This window comes from Oratosquilla oratoria, chromosome 21, assembly GCF_046742065.1.
Source record: "Oratosquilla oratoria isolate Oo_2021 chromosome 21, ASM4674206v1, whole genome shotgun sequence".
NCBI lineage: Eukaryota > Metazoa > Arthropoda > Malacostraca > Stomatopoda > Squillidae > Oratosquilla > Oratosquilla oratoria.
In genome coordinates this window covers 32,139,577-32,159,576 of record NC_134797.1, presented here as the reverse complement: position 1 = coordinate 32,159,576, position 20,000 = coordinate 32,139,577, and the positions used below count along the sequence as shown (strand labels likewise).

At 39.3% G+C, this 20,000-nt stretch overlaps 1 protein-coding gene across 2 annotated transcripts in view; it reads right to left on the bottom strand.

Moving 5' to 3' along the window:
• The window catches only part of LOC143036836 (uncharacterized), a 248,616-nt gene that overhangs the window by 65,493 nt on the left and 163,123 nt on the right, over positions 1 to 20,000 (bottom strand). The gene's annotated exons all lie outside the window — the stretch shown is intronic.

The window sequence follows — 20,000 nt, the reverse complement described above, 5'->3', positions numbered from 1 at the left end:
AAGGTGGAGAGGGTGGAAACGGATGATAGAATGGGTTGAAAGAAGTTGTCTTGGATAGTGAATAGAGATGGAAAGAGGATTGTAAAGGAATATGTCCCCTTTGAGTAAATCTTTATTTATTTATTTTTTATTTATTTATTTTTTTTTCAATCAGATATTTTTGCACAGAGACTTAACTCTTTCGGGACGGAAGAATTGTATAAAGATTAATAATCCCATCTACCGATAGCCAGTACAACGTCACAAAACTACCTACTTGGCTGGAAACGGTAAAGATGATATGTACATTTTTTACATAAATGTGTGTAGCTACATGCCTGTAAGATACTGGTAGATAAAGGTAGACAAGTAAGGTAGATAGAGGGGTAGGTAGCGAGAATTTCATTTACATGTGTAGGACGTTTGGTAAGCAATAGTAGCGAAGGAGTTGCATAATCTCGCTCCTCGTCTAAAGTTTATAAACAACTGTTAGGGACCAGATTTTAATGCTGATGTGACAATATGTAAACTAAGACGTAGGTTAGAGAAACTTATAAGGAAACACACAAATGGCATAGAGGAAGGGCTCATAAAACATTGAATTTGTCACTGGTCCTTGTTGGTGGATATGGTCTATGAAATTGCTAAAAAAAAAAAAAAAAAAAAAAAAATATATATATATATATATAATAATAATAATAATAATAATGATAATCCTATATATGTATACATGGCAGCAATTTTTTTTTCTTCTGGTGACAGTTGTCTCTCGATGTCGTTTGTAATGCAAAACAGGTCAACCCATATATTTTGTGATCTCCATTAACATTGTTCTTCCTTCTAATTAATAAATTGAAAATATATTATGGTTAGAATGTCGAGGTGTTAGAAGACTAATCCTGAATTATTTTCTTTTCTTTGTGGCTTGTTTACGACCAAGTCTCAGCAACACGTCATTACTAATAAAATTAAGAAAACCTACGAAGTTTTGGCCTTCCTCTTGCTGCCCTTCTGGGAAAAAATTTCTGCAATAAGATGTCAAACATGAATCATACCGTTCTAAGTATCATCATTCATGTAACCAAATACGGTATTGGTTGAAATTAGATGACAATATGTTAAAGGTATTCGTGTAATAAAACCGATTATGAATTCAAATTCTTTATCATAAATACGTCTGAAAGAAATGATCTTCACTGAGGAAAAAAATCATTTTGTCGACTTAAGTGATTAATTATTATCTTTGTACATCTCTCTTATTGAATGACAATCCCACCTACCTATTTACCCAGAAAAAAAAAAGATTCCCCCTTCTCTCTCTCTCTCTCTCTCTCTCTCTCTCTCTCTCTCTCTCTCTCTCTCTCTCTCTATCTCTCTCTCTCTCTCTCTCTCTCTCTCTCTCTCTCTCTCTCTCTCTCTCTCTCTCTCTCTCTCTCTCTCTCTCTCCCTCTCTCTCTCTCTCTCTCCCCCTCTCTCTCTCTCCCTCTCCCTCTCTCTCTCTCTCTCTCTCTCTCTCTCTCTCTCTCTCTCTCTCTCTCTCTCTCTCTCTCTCTCTCTCTCTCTCTCTCTCTCTCTCTCTCTCTCTCTCTCTCTCTCTCTCTCTCTCTCTCTCTCTCTCTCTCTCTCTCTCTCTCCTCTCTCTCTCTCTCCTCTCCTCTCTCTCCTCTCTCTCTCCCTCTCTCTCTCTCTCTCTCTCTCTCTCTCTCTCTCTCTCTCTCTCTCTCTCTCTCTCTCTCTCTCTCTCTCTCTCTCTCTCTCTCTCTCTTTAAATACGGGATCCTGTAAAGTCGACAGTTGGGAACTCTGTCGAACTCGGTCGAAGTCTGTCAAACTTTGTCGGGGTCTATTAGGTATCCGCTTATTCTTTCACAAGAGTTCATCGGTTTTCTTTCCAGAGGTCTTTTCCAGCTCGGCGGGGAGCTGGAACGAGGACTGCTCACTGCGAAACCAAGACTTCGGTACCTACTTGTTTAATTAAGAAAGAGACACGCACACACTCACACACACACGACTCGGTGGCGCAGTTGGTAGAGCGCTGAACTGTCACAATAGTGGCCCGTAGTTCTTGGTTCGAATCCTGCCCAGGGCCGAAATTATTTCGGTACCGCTGCGCTTCGGGTCGTTACTCTGACTCTCGTGGGCGGGGAGTTGTGTGTGTGTGTAAGGTCATAGCATTACCCATAGATCGGACCTACGAGCTCTGAGCTCTCTTCCAGGAGGGAAATAGCTGTCGATCACGAGTCCAACACGTGATCCAAAGACCAAAGACCAAGTGAATACACACACTCGCACTCACACTCAAACTCTAAACAACTCTAGTTATCCTTTACTGCCTCTCGTAACAAATTAAGCAGTTTTAAAGATCTTCTCTTGCCTAACGCTGAGCTCAATGGGCTAGGAAGAACTTTTGGGTAGTAAAGTGTTAAAAACTAACTCCATTAAGATAACTTGGTTATGGCAGAGGCCCGACGATTTTGTGCAGTTTAGGATCACTCTGGTCTGAAGTTGATCTCGTTTGATGAAAACCCCCTTTAGTCTAAATAAAATATGTAAAGTCTATCGTTGCTGAACTGAGGAAAGCACAGACTATGGTCTCGCGACGGTAATTGATATTATTAAAGGACGCCTCTTCTTCCTTGGCTGAAGAGTCCTGAAGAATCTCTTGAAGAGTCTTGAAGAATCTCTCCTAAACCCTTTCACCCGATTTTGTATTCTGACTGACGCCAAATGATTTTATTCAGCTGAAGGAAGAACCTTGAAGGAACTTCTCATTCTGCTTGTATAGGAATAATGGTAAAGATGCTTTAGCCATTTTCCATCGTGGTCTAAAAATTTTAACAACTCTTGGAAGAATTTCGGGAAGAATTAGGCTTTTCCCTCGGCGCCTTCACAAGCCGAAGGAGCAACCATACTCCTCTGGGGCCCTTCCTGACGAAGCTCCCTAGCCAGGTCTTCGCTAGGAAGGGTTAATCGCTTGGGTCGGGAGGCGGGAGATAACGACGCGGGTCGAACGTCGTTGTCGTCGACATATCGTCCTTGCCTCCTCCATCGCCTGATCCGTCTTCGGTGGAGCTGGTCGTCGCTGCCCGCTGATCCAAAACGCGAGACCGACTCCACGTAATGGCCTTGCACAGACGTGCCGAGGTTCGATTCCACTGGGGGATATCAGCGAGACAGAAGACCCGCTGTGAAAAAGAAGAGGTGCTAAGCCGAGGGTACTTGGGAGCCTGCACCGCAAGTAACAATGGCCATTTACAGTTCGTGTGGTAAATTTATTTTCAAAACTTCTGAAGTAAAAATGAACTACATATATGAATTCACGCACGCGCACACACACACACACACACACACACTATTGATAGGACTATCAGCCTCTTCATGTTGTATTTAAACTCAATTTTTTTTAATCTGTTTCTGATTATTATTCATATTATTATCTATCTATTCAGCAGAAAACAAATCACGCTGGAAACAAATTTGTATTCATGGTATATCCGGTGCCCCCCCCCCCAGAATGAAATATGATATATATATTCATTGGCTATATCAGTGTACAATTGTAAACGTAATGTTACATACAAGAATTACTCTGAACTTAGTTGTGGCAACTACTGATGAAGTATAAGCGTGACTAATGTTGCCTAATGATAGTGTTGTGTAAGAGCCTTTTATTGGTAAATGAAATTTTGTATGCCTCGAAAACTGAGTGCTCTTCCATGGGCAATGCTTTCCGGAAGCAGTTGGGAGCTACTTTGCAAAATAAGATCATGTACGCACACACACACACACACACACACACACACACACACACACACACACACACACACACACGCATATATATATATATATATATATATATATATATATATAAGCCAGAGGCATCTGCTGATGGCAGTCCTTGCTGTCTTCCTGGTATTGTTTATAACATTTCTTTCGCGTAATGTTCTGCCTGAGTGGTTTCCCTTCTGCTTGTTATGTTGATAAACAAGGAGAGGTGTAATGGGCACTGTTGAAACTTCTATCCTCTCTTCTGATCACAGGTTAGAAAATAGATAAATAAATTTAAAATGTCAAGAAATATATGAGTTTTTTCTGATTCGATCACAGCGGCGCAAATGAATAAATATGTAGACAGATAAAGATAAAAAAGAAGTGAGAGAGAGATAGAGAGAGAATCTCTCGTGTCTCGCATCACATATCTGATCTCTGCTCCATCGTTCCGATATGGCTAACTTGTGCCCGCTACAAACCGTAAGGGATTTATACCCGCAAGTGAAGTAAGGCTTAGGCAGTTATGTAAACACCTTTCAGGATTTCCAGGACACTATTTGCAAATAAATCGGATGTATGTACATTGTAATAAAGTTTAGTTAGTCGTATTGGACGCATTGAATCTATGAGCTCCTTTGATTGGATAATGGGCAACATCTTTGCCCACATCTCCAAGTTTACCAAGATCACTCGCACTTCTACAGAGGAACTCAAAAAGAAAGTCATGAGGACAATGGACATCCTAAATACACTTCATCATTTTATATAGGGACTACTCGGCAACGTAAAGACACAAGCACAACAACTCTCATCGTCCTATCATCTCCCAGATCCCAACAGCAACTTAGTCAAATAGCAAAGGAGATTTAGCAAAATTCTCACCCTTTACCTACCTACATTTTACAGTCTGACCTTCAGTCTAAGTAATTACATGAGACCCAAACGCTCCTCTTGCAGAAAACACATCATAGCCTCGTTGGACGAAACGTTAAATATATTGGATCCCATACTCTGCGTTTGCCCTCTCTCCTACAGTGCTGTTGCAGTCGTTGCTGATTTTACTCAAGATACAGTTTATCTTGGATTCTACAAATGGGACGAAACACCGACCTTGAACATAACAGAAACTTCCCTACACACACTGCAGGAACTCTGCACTAAAGAAGCCCCTTTCATAAGCCGAAACGGCAATATGTACAAAAAAGTTGATTGAATCGCTATGGGCAGCCCTCTAGCAGTCCTCTTTGTCAATGTAGAGAGAGTTTTTGTCTGTGTAAAATATAAACAAAAAAAACTCCAGAATCTCAGGGATTCTCAAACGAAGTTTGCGGCATTGATTTTACTTTTGAAGAATCTATCAATGGACGCTTTCCCCTTCCTCGACGTCCTTGTAACCAACCACAATAGGTTTAATACTTCCGTATACTTCAAATTAATCAAGAAGTCTTTATCTGAACGATGAAAGTGAATGCCTCAAACGCTATTTACATCAAGTATCAACACCTACATACGTCGCGCCATTTCAGAATGTTTCATTTGGAAATACATACGGAATTTGAAAGACTAATATAAGTTCATCAAAAATGGATACACCATTTACGAAGACGCCGAACGCGCAGGCAAGAATTGGTAATCTAAAAAGCCCTCCCATCCACTTACAAATACAGGAAAACATTACTTTGTACTGTGGAACTTACATGTCCACAGATTATAAGACCAACGAAAGAATCATTCAAGACATCACCACAAAGAACGTCAAAAGCAATGATCCTAATATTAGAAATTTAATCACCATATGTCACAAAAAACGCAAGACATAACAACTTTCATTGAGAAATCGTCCTCCCAAACCATTATCGCCTTCACAAGAAAACCACGTCATCAACTGACATGACTGCAGCAATAAGGACTGTGGTCCTCATTCGTAAACCGGAATGACAAGGACAAAGAGAGAGAGAGAGAGAGAGAGAGAGAGAGATCCTCGCCGACTGTTATTCCTCAAAGGCATCTACATCGCAGAATCAAAACCATCCATGAACATGTTTGCAACTTCTCTTCTCTGAGAGCCACACAGTTATCCTCGCGACTCCTGTTGGCTAAATTGCAACCAGTCAAGAATATCTCTTTCCTTGCCGCTCTCGTCGCCAACCAGTCATAGGACAGCAAACCAATATATAAACGAGACAAACACAAACTCGAGCCATTCCTCATGAAGATGGTCTCAATCGAAGACTGTAACGTTGCAGAGGCCAACTAACAAATAATTGGCAGTTTACGACTATATTTACGTAAGTTAACTTGATATAGAAAATGATGATAAACGACAGCTCATTTAACCTCGTGTGTCTACAAAAATAATAATTTCATATGTATGTATGTATACATATATATTTATATATATATGTATATATTATATATATATATATATATATATATATTATATATAATGAGAAATAGGCATTTGGGAATGGATGATAAAAGGAGATTATATGAATGAGTGAAAATGCCGACAGCACTGTATGGGGCAGAAACATGGAACATAAAAGAGTAAGATTTTAAATGTGTTTGATATGAAAGGCTTGAGAAGTATGGTAAGGGTTATTAGGTTGGATAGAGTGAGAAACGAGGAGGTGAGGAGGAGAACAGGGGTGGAAAGGGAGTTGGGAGATAGGGTTGATGAAAGAGTATTGGGATGGTTTGGACACATGGAAAGAATGATGAAGAAAGACTTGTAAAAAAGGTGTGGAAGGAGTGAACATGAGGTGGTGACCAAGGATGAGATGGATGGATGGGGTAAAAGGGACATTGGGAAAGAGGGGAATGTCTGTTGAGGAAGGGAGGAGACAGAAGATGGTGGAGAATGGTTGTGTATGGATGTTGCTGTGATGCATGGAAGAGAGTGGATGGTGGATAGGGGATGAGGGAGTATGTGTGAATGATATTTCGACGCAGCCCAAAGGGATTTCTCCCCATCCTCTATTTTTCTGCGTGAGAGGACGGAGAGGGGAGATACCGATTTAATGAAGCGGCCTTGCTGTGAATCTACTGCATCTCGTTACATTGCTTCTGAGCCAGGGTAGTGGGCGAGATGCAGGGATGACCCGTCATCCAGGAGGAACCAAGAAAAGAGGGAGAGAGGGAGGGAGGGGTGGTGAATGAAAGTGGAGTATGTGGGGATGAAATGGGTGGGAGTGGATTTATGCTTTTGACTTTGACTATCCCCCTTATAAGGGAGAAAAAGCCAATGGTATATGTATATAATATATATATATATATATATATATATATATATATATATATTATATTAATATGTATGTGCGCGTGTGTGTGAGGTGTATAGATTACGCCCTATTGTTACAAACGTCAATCATAATACTTGCTATATAAATGAAATTATTCTAATTTGTTTTGCAGGAAATGTGATGCTAATTATACCCCAAAATTAGTCTTTCTGATTTTCAAAAAAAAAGTCAATATAAATAATCAAATAGCGTGAAATGCTGTCACACTCATTTGAAATTGTGCTCGTAGTTTCGGTGACGCGCAGAGCATTATGGGAAGCAATGGCGATTAACGTGAAATGTTTGTTTCGTAATGCGTCATCCCAATGTCCTACTTCGATTTCTTTCATCAAAACTATGAAACAGCTCATAGCAGAGTAGCAGAGTGGCTATGTATGTATTTGTGTATCCAGACTGACGGATCCGATTCGATCTGTGGCACTTAAGTAAAAAAAATCCTCTGCAAGTAGGATCGAGTCTTTGGCATGTCGGTGCTGCATCACCAGACAAAGGGTTTGGATGGACGCGGGATCAGACGCAGTCAACGCTTCCTTTTTCGGCAGCGGCAAGATTGCACGTTTTCCTTGAGTGGCAGGGGAAACATTTTCCCGAAAATGTTACTCAATTAATGAACAAATAAATGAACAAGTAACTAAATAGATGAATAAGTAGATAGATAAGTAAATAAATACAAAAATATCATTACCCAAACAACAAATTGATTGAATTACACACAAACAAAACTCGTAAAAGAATACATAGATATGTACCGATATAAATCTGGTCAAAGGTTATCCATGTGCAGGTGAGGTAGTCCATTACAAATCGATATAATAAATGAAAAAAGTCATACCCATGTTCATCTAAGACTCTGCCCAAGATAGTCTTGTAATAAATTGGCTGTCTTGCCATGTGGACAGGCGAAAATATGCCTCGGCACTTCACGAACGTGTTCGAACGGTTTGCATAAAACACACATGCCAACGCCAAGACAGGTTAGAACTTTGTGCGCGCACACGCACTCACACGTACCAAAACACACATACGACACATACATAAGTGCCCACAGACAGACACACACATATATACACATAGACACGCACGCACACACACACACACACACACACACACACACACACACACACACACACACACACACACACACACACACACACACACACACACACACACACATATATATATATATATATATATATATATATATATATATATATATATATATATATATATATATAATTATATATATATATAATTATATGGTAGTGTTCTCGAGGGCACTACAGTAGTCCGGGCTCTAATCCCGCTCAGGGCTGAAATAATGTCAGTATCGCTGTGCTTCTAGTTGTTACTCCAACTCTCGTGGGCGGGGAGTAGGGTGTGTGTGTGCGTTTAAGGTCACAGCATTACCCATAGATCGGTCATATATGAGCTCTGAGCTCTCTTCCGGGAGGGAAATAACTTTCGATCACGAGTACAATATGTGATCCAAGAATATGGTGAATCCCACACACATATGCACACACATGGGCACACACGCACATACACTCACATACATACACACACGCACATACACACGCGCGCACAGACACTCACACACACGCACACACACACACACACACACACACACACACACACACACACACACACACACACACACACACACACACACACACACACACACACACACACACACACACACACACACACACACACACACACACACACACACACACACACGAGAGAGAGAGAGAGAGAGGGAGAGGAAGACATATAGATAGGGATATAAGAAAAATAGAAAAAGAGGAAAGATTCGAGCCATCCATTTCGTTTCCATAAAATGACACTTCGTCGGTTGAAATCTCGTAAACGTTTTGCCCAAGTGGCAGCCGGGAGATGGCAGACCTGGTCATATGGGTCGGCAAAATTGAAAAAGAAAAAAAAAATCAAAGAAACGAAAAGAATAGCAGAAACACTTCCAAAGGGAAATTTTATTAAGTGGAATATGTGGCGGTCAGACACTAGGTGCATTTTTGGTCAGAAATGTTGATATTCATGGAGGGTTTTAAGTCTGCAATATAAATGGCTTCAAGGAATTAGGGCCGGTGAGGGGCTTTTTCTTTGTCTGATATTTTTCTCCATTCTTCTGGATCCTGGCGGGTAAGGGAAGCTTTATGTTCACTGTTTTATTGGTTCTTTATGGCTCAGTTTTTTATGTGGCAGGTTAGCCCTTTTGAAAGCTTTGATGCAAAAGCTTAAACAAAGAAACAATAGTATTATATAACCTCGTCTATATATATATATATATATATATATATATATATATATATATATATATATATATATATATATAATATATATGCAAGGTAACCACTTAAGAAAATAAACAAACGGATCAGAGCGCTTTCGTATATTACATCTTCAGTGTAATTTACAAAGAAAGAGGGTACAGCAAAGATAATATAGTAGGACAATAGTATATGTATATCTATTTATGTATATTATTGTACATAATGAAATCCTGACAGTCTCGATCTCAGGTTCCCAACTGTAGAAGTCCAATCTGTTACTATCTTGCCAGCAGAGGGTATAGGATGGTTGGGACCTGCTCCGAATTGTAGGCTAGGAAGCGATGCCGACCACAACTGCAATCCGAGCCTCTTAATTTCACCCAGCCCTCAACCCCATCAGCAATTGAACGAAGTTTTTATTTGTTTCGTTGTTGTAACTATTATGGATTAAATCGCTAGTTGTATGATGATGCCAAGGAAGTAAACCTGCTGTCGGGCTCTGCAGCAGATAAAATGTGCCTCATTGCTGTGTATTTGAGCCAAGGAGTGTGATGAGGTACCGTGAAGGAAGAGGTGTTAATTTTTTTTTTTTTTTTTTTTTTTTTTTTTTGTGGTATGGATGTGTGTTTTGACTTGTTTAATACATTATAAAGGAGAATGCTGCTTTGTTATATATCTGTAAATAGAAAAAATGTAAGTTTCACGCTTATTTCTAGACAAGTCCAGGCAAGTTTTATTCAGCTTAGAGAAGCATCTTGGCTTCTAAACATGTATATGCCTAATGCCAACCATTGTTAGACATCTTAGAGTTACTATTTGGCGGTGTAGTGTCCCTGTTTTCCTTGTGGTGCTCTGTCGTTCAGGTTTCGTATTAGCTAAAACAAGTCCGTCTGATTTCTGTGGGTTAGTCCCCTTGTCCGGAAGGGATCGTATGTAACTGAATGGAATAGTCCTAACTCAGGGGTTCTTAACCTTTTTTCTCCAATTCCCCACTTTTTAGTGAGCCAACTCTCCATTTCCCACCACAGTATCGGTGACAACAAGAAGACACCAGAAACAAACAAAAAGAAACAAAAACACATCGATTAAAAAAAAAAAAAAAAAAGACTGGTTCTTCTGTCCGACCGGTCATTCCCCACTTGGCAACTCCACCATTCCCCACCAGTGGGGAATTCCCCACAGGTAAAGAACCACTGGTCTAACTGAAGCTAGAATAGAAAGGAGAGTACCACCAAAGAACCACCGGGTTCAGGAGAATGTAGTCTAGATAGGTCTAACTCTCGTTCTACCTGAAGGGCGAAATATATATATAAAATCGTCTGGTGGCATCCTGAAGAGGCCAACGAGATGTCAAGTGGCTCTCTTCCTGAGTTTCTGAAAGAAAACTTCCTCCTGGGGAAGAAGAACTCCTCATCCAAGGGTTTTCTATGGTCGCCCTTGTCCAGTTGATGTACTAAGGTCTTTCTGGTTTCCTTTCTTGTAAAGTGGAATCACAAGATCATGGTTGAGCGTTGTAATGGTTTTACTTCACAAGAAAAGGAGACCAGGAAGACTCTCAATAACAATCGCCCGCTAATTTTTTTGTTAAATATATTCAAAGTAATTGCCAAGATTCTTACAGATTACTTCAAGCTTCACACAAAAACCGGCCAAGAGAACAGGCAGGCTTTACAAGTAGATAATCTAACATAGATCATTTTCAGACAATGCATCACCTAATCGAGAAAATGACAGAATAAAATTAACCATTATGTTTAGCCTTCGTAGATTACGGAAAGGACTTCGACTCGGGAGAACAAATGATAATATTAAATTCTATAACCTGGCAAGGTACAAACGAAAACATTATTAAGGTTCTCGAGTACGCTCATGTGAACTGTACAGCTGCAACTCGGCTACATAAAAATGCATAAAGAATAAAAATCAAGACTGAATTATGGCAGAGCGATACAATCTTGTCCAAACAATTTACATCTTGCTTAAAAGTGGCAGTCTGCCGACAAGATTGACTAGATAAACACCATATGAGGACGGAGCCTTTATTTGTACGACGTTTCGCTTATTACAGCTTTTTCAAGTACAAGTTGAGATACAAATGCTTGAGATTAAATAAGGGGAAAGGAGGGAACGGGGAGAGAAAAAGGGGGGGGGGAAGGAAGAGGAGGAGGAGGAGGAGGAGGAGGAGGAGGAGGAGGAGGAGGTTGGGGGGATTGGACACTGGGAAACTTAAACCACCCTTTGTGGACATTTCGCTCACGGACGTTTGGGCCAGCATTCTCATCCTTTCCCAGTGTCCAATCCCCCCAACCTCCTCCTCCTCCTCCTCCTCCTCCTCCTCCTCCTCCTCCTCTTCCTTCCCCCCCCCCTTTTTCTCTCCCCGTTCCCTCCTTTCCCCTTATTTAATCTCAAGCATTTGTATCTCAACTTGTACTTGAAAAAGCTGTAATAAGCGAAACGTCGTACAAATAAAGGCTCCGTCCTCATATGGTGTTTATCTAGTCAATTTACATCTTGCCATGAAGGAATTTTCAGAAAGTTGAGTTGGGAAGGGAAAAGTTTGATGATTCATAGGAAATAATTTAATCACGTTATATTTGCGGATAGGATTCTTATTTTGAGAAATGGCAGGATATTCTGCGTTATCTGAACCAGTCTCATAGCAAGTTTGAAGACGAATAAGAGTAAAATCAAAATAACGTTCAACTACAACATTCTAATTATAGCAATTATAATCTGTGGTGAGTGTCTTGATGAAGTTGAGGAATATAATCATTTGGGCCAGATGTTGACACCAAAGATCGTTAGAATGAAAATAGAAAGATATAAAAAAAAATTACAATCGGTGTATAAAACCAGCTGTAATGTACTGATATGAGGCTTGAAAATTGACGAAGACGATGTAGGCAAAGCTTAGGAGTGCACACAGGAGAATGGAAGATAAATGTTTGGAATAACGTTAAAAGACAGAAAGAGAGCAAGTTGGGTAAGACAGCAGACTCGGGTGAGGAACATTTTTAAGGAGAGAAAATGTAATTGTGGAGGGAAGTTAGCACAGAAGAATGGTGCGCGATGGAGACCAACCAGAGAGAAAATAGAGACGAGGCAGCGGAGATAGTAGGAATAACGTGGCGGAGGTTGGCGAGCTAGCGAGTAATAGTCTGGTCTGGTAGAGGCCTTTGCACAGCAGTGGACTTAAAATGGCTGATTAATTGATTTACTGAGTGAATAAACTCAATTACTCAATATCTTGTACTATTGATCACACTAAATCAATGGGGAAGAATGTTTCTTAAAGTACAGAACTATATATTGAATGACGGAAAACCGCATTTGAGATGAAAAACATTAAGAAATGAAATACACGAAATGATAAAAACAGTACATTCCAAGAGTTACAAAATTGTAACGTTGTTTAGTAGCTTGTCTGACGAAAGGACAAAATAAAATTCTACAGTGAGTAATTATTATGGCAAAAATATTCAAAGAGAAATTTGACGAATGCACTATCATATGAGGTAGGGTACAAGACTTAGATCATTGTAATCAGTGAACTTTACATGAATGGACTTATTAAATGATTGATGCATGTGGGTTATTAAGGGGTTATCGAGTTTATTATTTTCATGTATTCAATATTCTGAAGCCTTTAATGACATTATTATGGAACAAGTTCCTTACCATTAATTTACAATTGGCGTCTAGTTCGCCACTCAAAAAGAACAGTGATAATTTTAAGGTTCTACTGCTCATACGTTCAGCTCCTCTTCCTAAATATTTCCTGTTCCAAATGAGCTAATTATTGCTAACAAAGTACCATATTTGTGCTAGATATAATCGGCATTAGTCAGGCCTAAATTCGAAATGCCCCCAAAACACGTGGCAATGAATCATTGATCATTGACCTCTTAAATACACGCCGCAAACAATGGGAGACGTAACTACACACTCTTACATAGTTGTGTACAAACATACTGTACATACATACGTATATATACAACCTAACTACATCCATCTACACTTACGAGTACATATATGCATACATACATACATGTATAGATACATAAAGAAATGTATACATACTATAGAAATACACACATGCATACCTACATATACATGCATATATGTATATACATAAATGCGTACATACATACATACATATATACATATAGTACATACATTCATACATATACATAAATGCGTACATACATCATACATATACATACTTATACAGTACATACATTCATACATATACATACATATATACTGTACTCTGCTAAATGTGAATGTATTTCCTACATACATACGTACATACATACATACATACATATATACATGCATACATATATACATCCATACATAAATGTTAATATATACATGCATATACATAAATGCGTACATACATACATGCGTACATAGACACACACACACACACACACACACACACACACACACACACACATATATATATATATATATATATATATATATATATATATATATATATATATATATATATATATATATATATATATACATACATACATACATACAGTATATTCTTTTCCAACTAAACCATATTTTTTCCTTTGCCAATGGGTGTCCGTCATTCCCCTTTCCCAAATAATGATAATAATAATTATAATAATAATAATAATAATAATAGTTGTAGTAGTAGTAGTTGTGGTAATGAAGGTATAGTAGTACTAATAAAGATAAAGTTTGATATAATCATAACAATGATAACGATGATAAAGTCTGCCAAGTGGGAATGTATTTTCTTTATTACGAAGCTGTGGAAACAAAACTTAAGAAGAAAACAAAAAAAAATGGAGCGTTTCCGTGAAGTGGCTCGACTTCGCTCTCTTCCAGGTAGTTGAGGTCATAACGTCAGACACGTGGACAATTGTCCTTTACTAGAAGCGCGGACCTTAAGGGTCTCTGGGAAAGGGTTGGAGTCCCTATTCTCGCCTTTATCCACCTCCGGGTTCCATTTCCCGCTCGCAGTGTCCAGCTCCGCCTTCATATCTTTCAAAAAACAACCTGACCCCAGACCCTCTAGGGTGATATCTCCCGCAATGAAAAAGAAAGAAAAAAGAAATTATAATAATGATAAAAATGAAAGGGGGGCAGTATCTTTCCATTGTTATGCAGACTGGAGGCTGAGAATATGTAAGTATATAGAGGAATGTGTAGATATATGATTACAGATATGGAACAAAGGTAGGAGATGTATGGTGGACAAAAACACCTATTTTGACACTAGAGGGGGAAGGCAATGCAATTTGTTGTGATTATTTTTCGGCCTCACGCCTTTCCTGCAAGGTTATTGCTTTAGTACAAGCTCACGCCTTCTCTCTCTCTCTCTCTCTCTCTCTCTCTCTGTCTCTCTCTCTCTCTCTCTCTCTCTCTCTCTCTCTGTACCTCTCTCTATATCTGTCTGTCTGTCTTTGTCTCTCTGCCTGTCTATCTCTCTCTACCTGTCTGTCTCTATCTCTCTCCTCTCTTCTCTTTCGCCTCTCTCCTCTCTCTTCTCTCTCGTCTCTTGTCTCTCGTCTCTCTCCTCTCTTTCCTCGTCTCTCTCTCTCCCTCTCTCTCTCTCTCTCTCTCTCTCTCTCTCTCTCTCTCTCTCTCTCTCTCTCTCTCTCTCTCTCTCTCTCTCTCTCTCTCTCTCTCTCTCTCTCTCTCTCTCTCTCTCTCTTTCACTCATTCCTTAATCGCCGATCCTTCTATGAGCTAACAATCATATCTCTTTATTTCTCAAACTTACGAACACACACACACACACACACACACACACACACACACACACACACACAGAAGATTATCATTAAAATATAATTGTTAATTTAATATCATACCTAATAAGAAATTACTTTTTTCTGCTAAGAAAACCTAGAAGTTATGAATATAAATGTGATATAAAATTCATTCTTAGATAAATCTACCTAAAGAAGGCGAGATAGAGAGAGAGGGAGAGGAAGAAGGAGAGAGAGAGAGAGAGAGGAAGAAGGAGAGAGAGAGAGAGAGGAAGAAGGAGAGAGAGAGAGAGAGGAAGAAGGAGAGAGAGAGAGAGAGGAAGAAAGAGAGAGAGAGAGAGAAGAAGAAAGAGAGAGAGAGAGAGGAAGAAGGAGAGAGAGAGAGAGAGAGAGAGAGAGAGAGAGAGAGAGAGAGAGAGGGGATCGCCTACGTCATCGAACTGCAGATCTCGTTACTGAGAATTCGTCCAATTCTGTTCGAGGTGAGGGCAACATGTAGAATAATCGCAGCATCCTGTTGCAATATCTCGCGATATGATTTTTTTTAATTCTTCATTTATTTCTCATTTTTAGTACAGGACCTGTTGCATATATATATATATATATATATATATATATATATATATATATATATATATATATATATGTGTGTGTGTGTGTGTGTGTGTGTATAATATAATATAGCGTTGTTAAGGTTAAATGATATTCTTACTTAAAGACTTCGTTTTTCTTCCGTAAAGTCGTAATAACATATTACCGATTATTATGGTTGTATATTACGACAACTCACTTTGCTCAAAGCATTTTCAAGTGCAGAAGAAAAATATGTGAGAAAAGTTACAGGTGATTAGAGGTCACGTAATAACAATAATGACTTGATTTTAGAATTTAAAAGCGGTTGATGTACGTGAGGCATCTTGGGCAGCTTTGTTTCATGGATTTCATCGTATCTCTCTAAATGGCTGGAATTCTCTCTGATATGTAGGACCCCGAGGATCTCTTAACGATGATTGTCGTGTGAAGAGCCAATTAATCTTATATTCTCCAGCAGAGTTGTTAATCTCATGGAGGTATCACGCTTTTCTGAATTATGTCTCTTCAGTGCACCAGTTTGAAGTTGACAGGTCAGTCGTCTGGAGAGAGTTGTCATCATACACGAAGTTCAACGTAGTTTACAGGCTTCGTGGTGACATACATTTTTAAACAATGACATAAGAAAGAAATAACACCTATTTGCAGGGGAAATTCAAATATTTATCTATGCTTTCATCTAACACGTATATTTTTTGCCATTGAGAATATTTTGCACCATGTTAGACTTGCGGTAGGGAGTACTATCCTGAATAAAAAAAATAATATTCATGAATTTAAAATTGCCTAAAACTATAGTACCTTAACAATTCATTGTACTTATCACTCTTCTTTGTAACATTTTTTTAAGAAAATACAGAAATCCAAGGCTTCAAGTCCGCTGCTCGTACCATTATAGGGAGACATGTCAATATGTTCTGTTCTTCATTATATTACTTCTTGTTTAAATGTATCTGGATTTTCTTTTAAGAATACCACAATTGAAATAAGTTTCAATTACTTTATATTTCATCCTCATAATTTTATACATTGTGTTTTCATACCTGTAAAAATACCTGTGCAAAATAAAACCAAGCTAAACTATAGTGTCTGGATGTTCACGTTGTTCACAGTACATTTTGCAGCAAAACGAAATGCAGATCGGGTACGACTCACGATCACTGAGACTCTTCCGACGAGCTTAAATGCACTCTTACCAGTAAACATTGCTTTCTTCCAGTCCTCTGATGCTTGGTGCTCGTATTTCTTGGCAAACTGGATCAATTCCTTCCTCATTGCCTCAGCGAATAATGTTTTCCGAGCAGCACGTCCAATTGGTAAACTCAGATCTTTCTGGAGACGATGCTGTGTAACTCTAATCCTGTTATATTACAGTTGGATAATGCTGAGAATGAGAATGTTGTCAATTCTCGGGGAAGCCTTCAATTTAGCACCAGAGCCATGATTCTTCTGTGGCTTGAGACCACATGGTATTGCAAGTAGGTAGGTTGCATACTGCCTCTAGAGATAGCTTTGCTGCTCCTGCTTCTTGTATCACAGACTTTCCATCTATGCTTATATATATATATATATATATATATATATATATATATGTATATATATGTATATAATATATATACATTGGGTCTATGGAATAGTGCGTGCGTGTGTGTGTGTTTATGTAGATATAATGTCTTTATACATATGTATATATGTATGTATGTACAGTATGTGTGTATGCATGTATTTTACTATGTACCGTATATACGTGGTATAGTGGCAGTACTGATGTGCCTTTATTAAAACCCCGTCGCCCAAAGTCTTATTGAAATTCTTTTACATGTGGAACTTACTTTTGCTGGAAAAGGTTGATCTATTCCATACATTTCTTTCTGCTCGTCTTGTCTAAATTTTGTTTTATCAAAATTATCAAGCAAATCAATTATTCTAAACAGATTGTCGTGAAATTAGCCACACACATCCTTTCTCTTGGGTTCGGGTTCGAAACTAGACTAAATGTCAAAGCTCTGTGATTCTGAGGCGTTTTAAGTCTATGTATACGGAGTTGTCTCCTATCTTAACATCATTCATCATCACCCACATACACAATCTGTGCTCATAGGCTTCGAGGATCCCACTGACTGAACTTGCAAGTAGTTCTCATACATTTCCCATTCTCATCTTTTTTCTTCCCGTATCTCCCAACCTTCCTCGCTTCCACTACCTATCCCTCAATCTTACCATCCAGTCATCTTCCCACCGACTCTCTCTCTCTCTCTCTCTCTCTCTCTCTCTCTCTCTCTTCGCTCTTCTTAGTCAACAAACTTGAAGCGGCTCTGCCTCCACGATCCGATTATTTTTTCTTGCAGAAAAAGAAAATCTCAAGAAAATTATGTATTTCCCTCCATGTGGCCACGCCCCAAGTCTGTACCTTGTTTCAACTTCTCTTCCCTTCCTCCTCCTCCTCCTCCTCCTCCTCCTCCTCCTCCTTTCCCGCCTCTTGTTCCTCCTTCTACATTTCTTCATCCTTCACTTTCTCAGTCTCCTCCTCCTCCTTTTCTCCCTCCTCCTCCTCCTTTTCTCCCTCCTCCTCCTTTTCTCCCTCCTCCTCCTCCTCCTCCCCTCCTCCTTTTCTCCCTCCTCCTCCTCCTCCTCCTTCTCCTCCACCTCTTCTTTCTCTTCTCACTTTTCCTCCTCTTCTTCCGCTCCCTGCTCCTCCATATCCATCTCTTTCATATCCACATAATTCTCCACCTCTTGCTATTCTTCCTCCTCCACCTCCTCTTTCTTCTCCTCCTGCCCCTCTTACCTCCTCCACCTCCTCCTTTCTTCATCCTGTGCATTTTCGTCTTATTCCTCCTCCTCCTCCTCCTCCTCCTCCTCCTCTTCATCCTCCCTATCTCCCTGGTCCGCCTGCCTTCTCTTGCAAGTGTTAGCTTTCCTGCACCTGGTCCTACTCTTCTCCCTCCTCCTCCTTCTCCTCCTCCTCCTCCTCTTCCTACTTTTCATTGTCCCTTCTCGTTTGTTCCGCTGTAATTGACTTCTTTAATCCCACGGCTGTTTGTTCTTTTCTTTCTTTTTCCATTTACTCAATGAATTTCTCTTTACCTCTCGCGTCACGTTCTCTTTTTCTCCTCGACGGATTTTTTAGGACCTTTAACCTTGGCTGTAAGAAATCAGAGAGAGGACGAAAACTACAGACGAATGATCTCCGTTGTCTTCGTTTCCATTTTTGTCTGACCAAACTCACGGATATGTGCTGGCCACCACCAGACGATTTTATTTAGCCGAGGGGGGGAACGAGCCTACACAGCGTAAAGGCTGATTTACGAGTTTGTGCTTCGAGTTCGTTGTTTATTGCTGAGTGTTGAGATTAGCGACTTGTGAGGTTCTTCGACTGTGAGGTACTTCCTATCATGCATTGCATCGAAGTGTCGGGGCGTTTATCCCGAGTCTCCCCTTTCTGTCGTGATTTGATTTGATGTGATTATGATGATAATTTTATCTTGTTTCTTCCTGTTAACTAATTTTGTTCATTTTTGTTTATTTTGAGTTTGAAGATATTTTATTTTATTTTACTTTATTTGATTATATTTTGTTTTATTTCCGCCTCTGTTGTACACAATTCATTCCGCTTCTTTCTGCCTTTCTCTCACTGCTATCGAGCTTTGTTTTTTAATCTTATTCTTCTTTTAAGCATCTCCATTTCGATCTTATTTATTCTATATATATTCTTTCATAAATCATTCCCGTCTCCCGTTTTCTTTTCTCCTATTTTATCGGCTTTCCTTCTTTTACCAGACTCGTCATATTTGATCAATTTATTTCTGTTCTTATACTTCCAGTTGTCTATCATCATTCACCAATAAATGTTCACGCTTTTTTCCAACCTCTGCCCTCTGCTCACGTTCTTCTACAATCTTTATTTACTCTCTCGACCTGACAATGACGTCACGTCGTCGTTGTAGACTTAACTCTCAAAGTTTGTCGACATTAACCTTCTTCCCGTTCTGTTCTTATACTTCCAGTTGTCTATCATCATTCACCAATAAATGTTCACGCTTTTTTCCCGCCCATGTCTTCTCCTCACGTTCTTCCACATTCTTTATTTACTTTCTTTTCGCACCATCAACTCTCCCGACCTGACAATGACGTCACGTCGTCGTTGTAGACTTAACTCTCAAAGTTTGTCGACATTAACCTTCTTCCCGTTCTTTATGATGAATCCTTTCCAATTTCTTTTTTGAGCCTCCTTTCTCCCGTTATTGACCATGAACCATTTTCCATTTTTTTCCTCTTCCTCTTCCTCTTCTTCTCCCCTTCGTGTCTCCTTC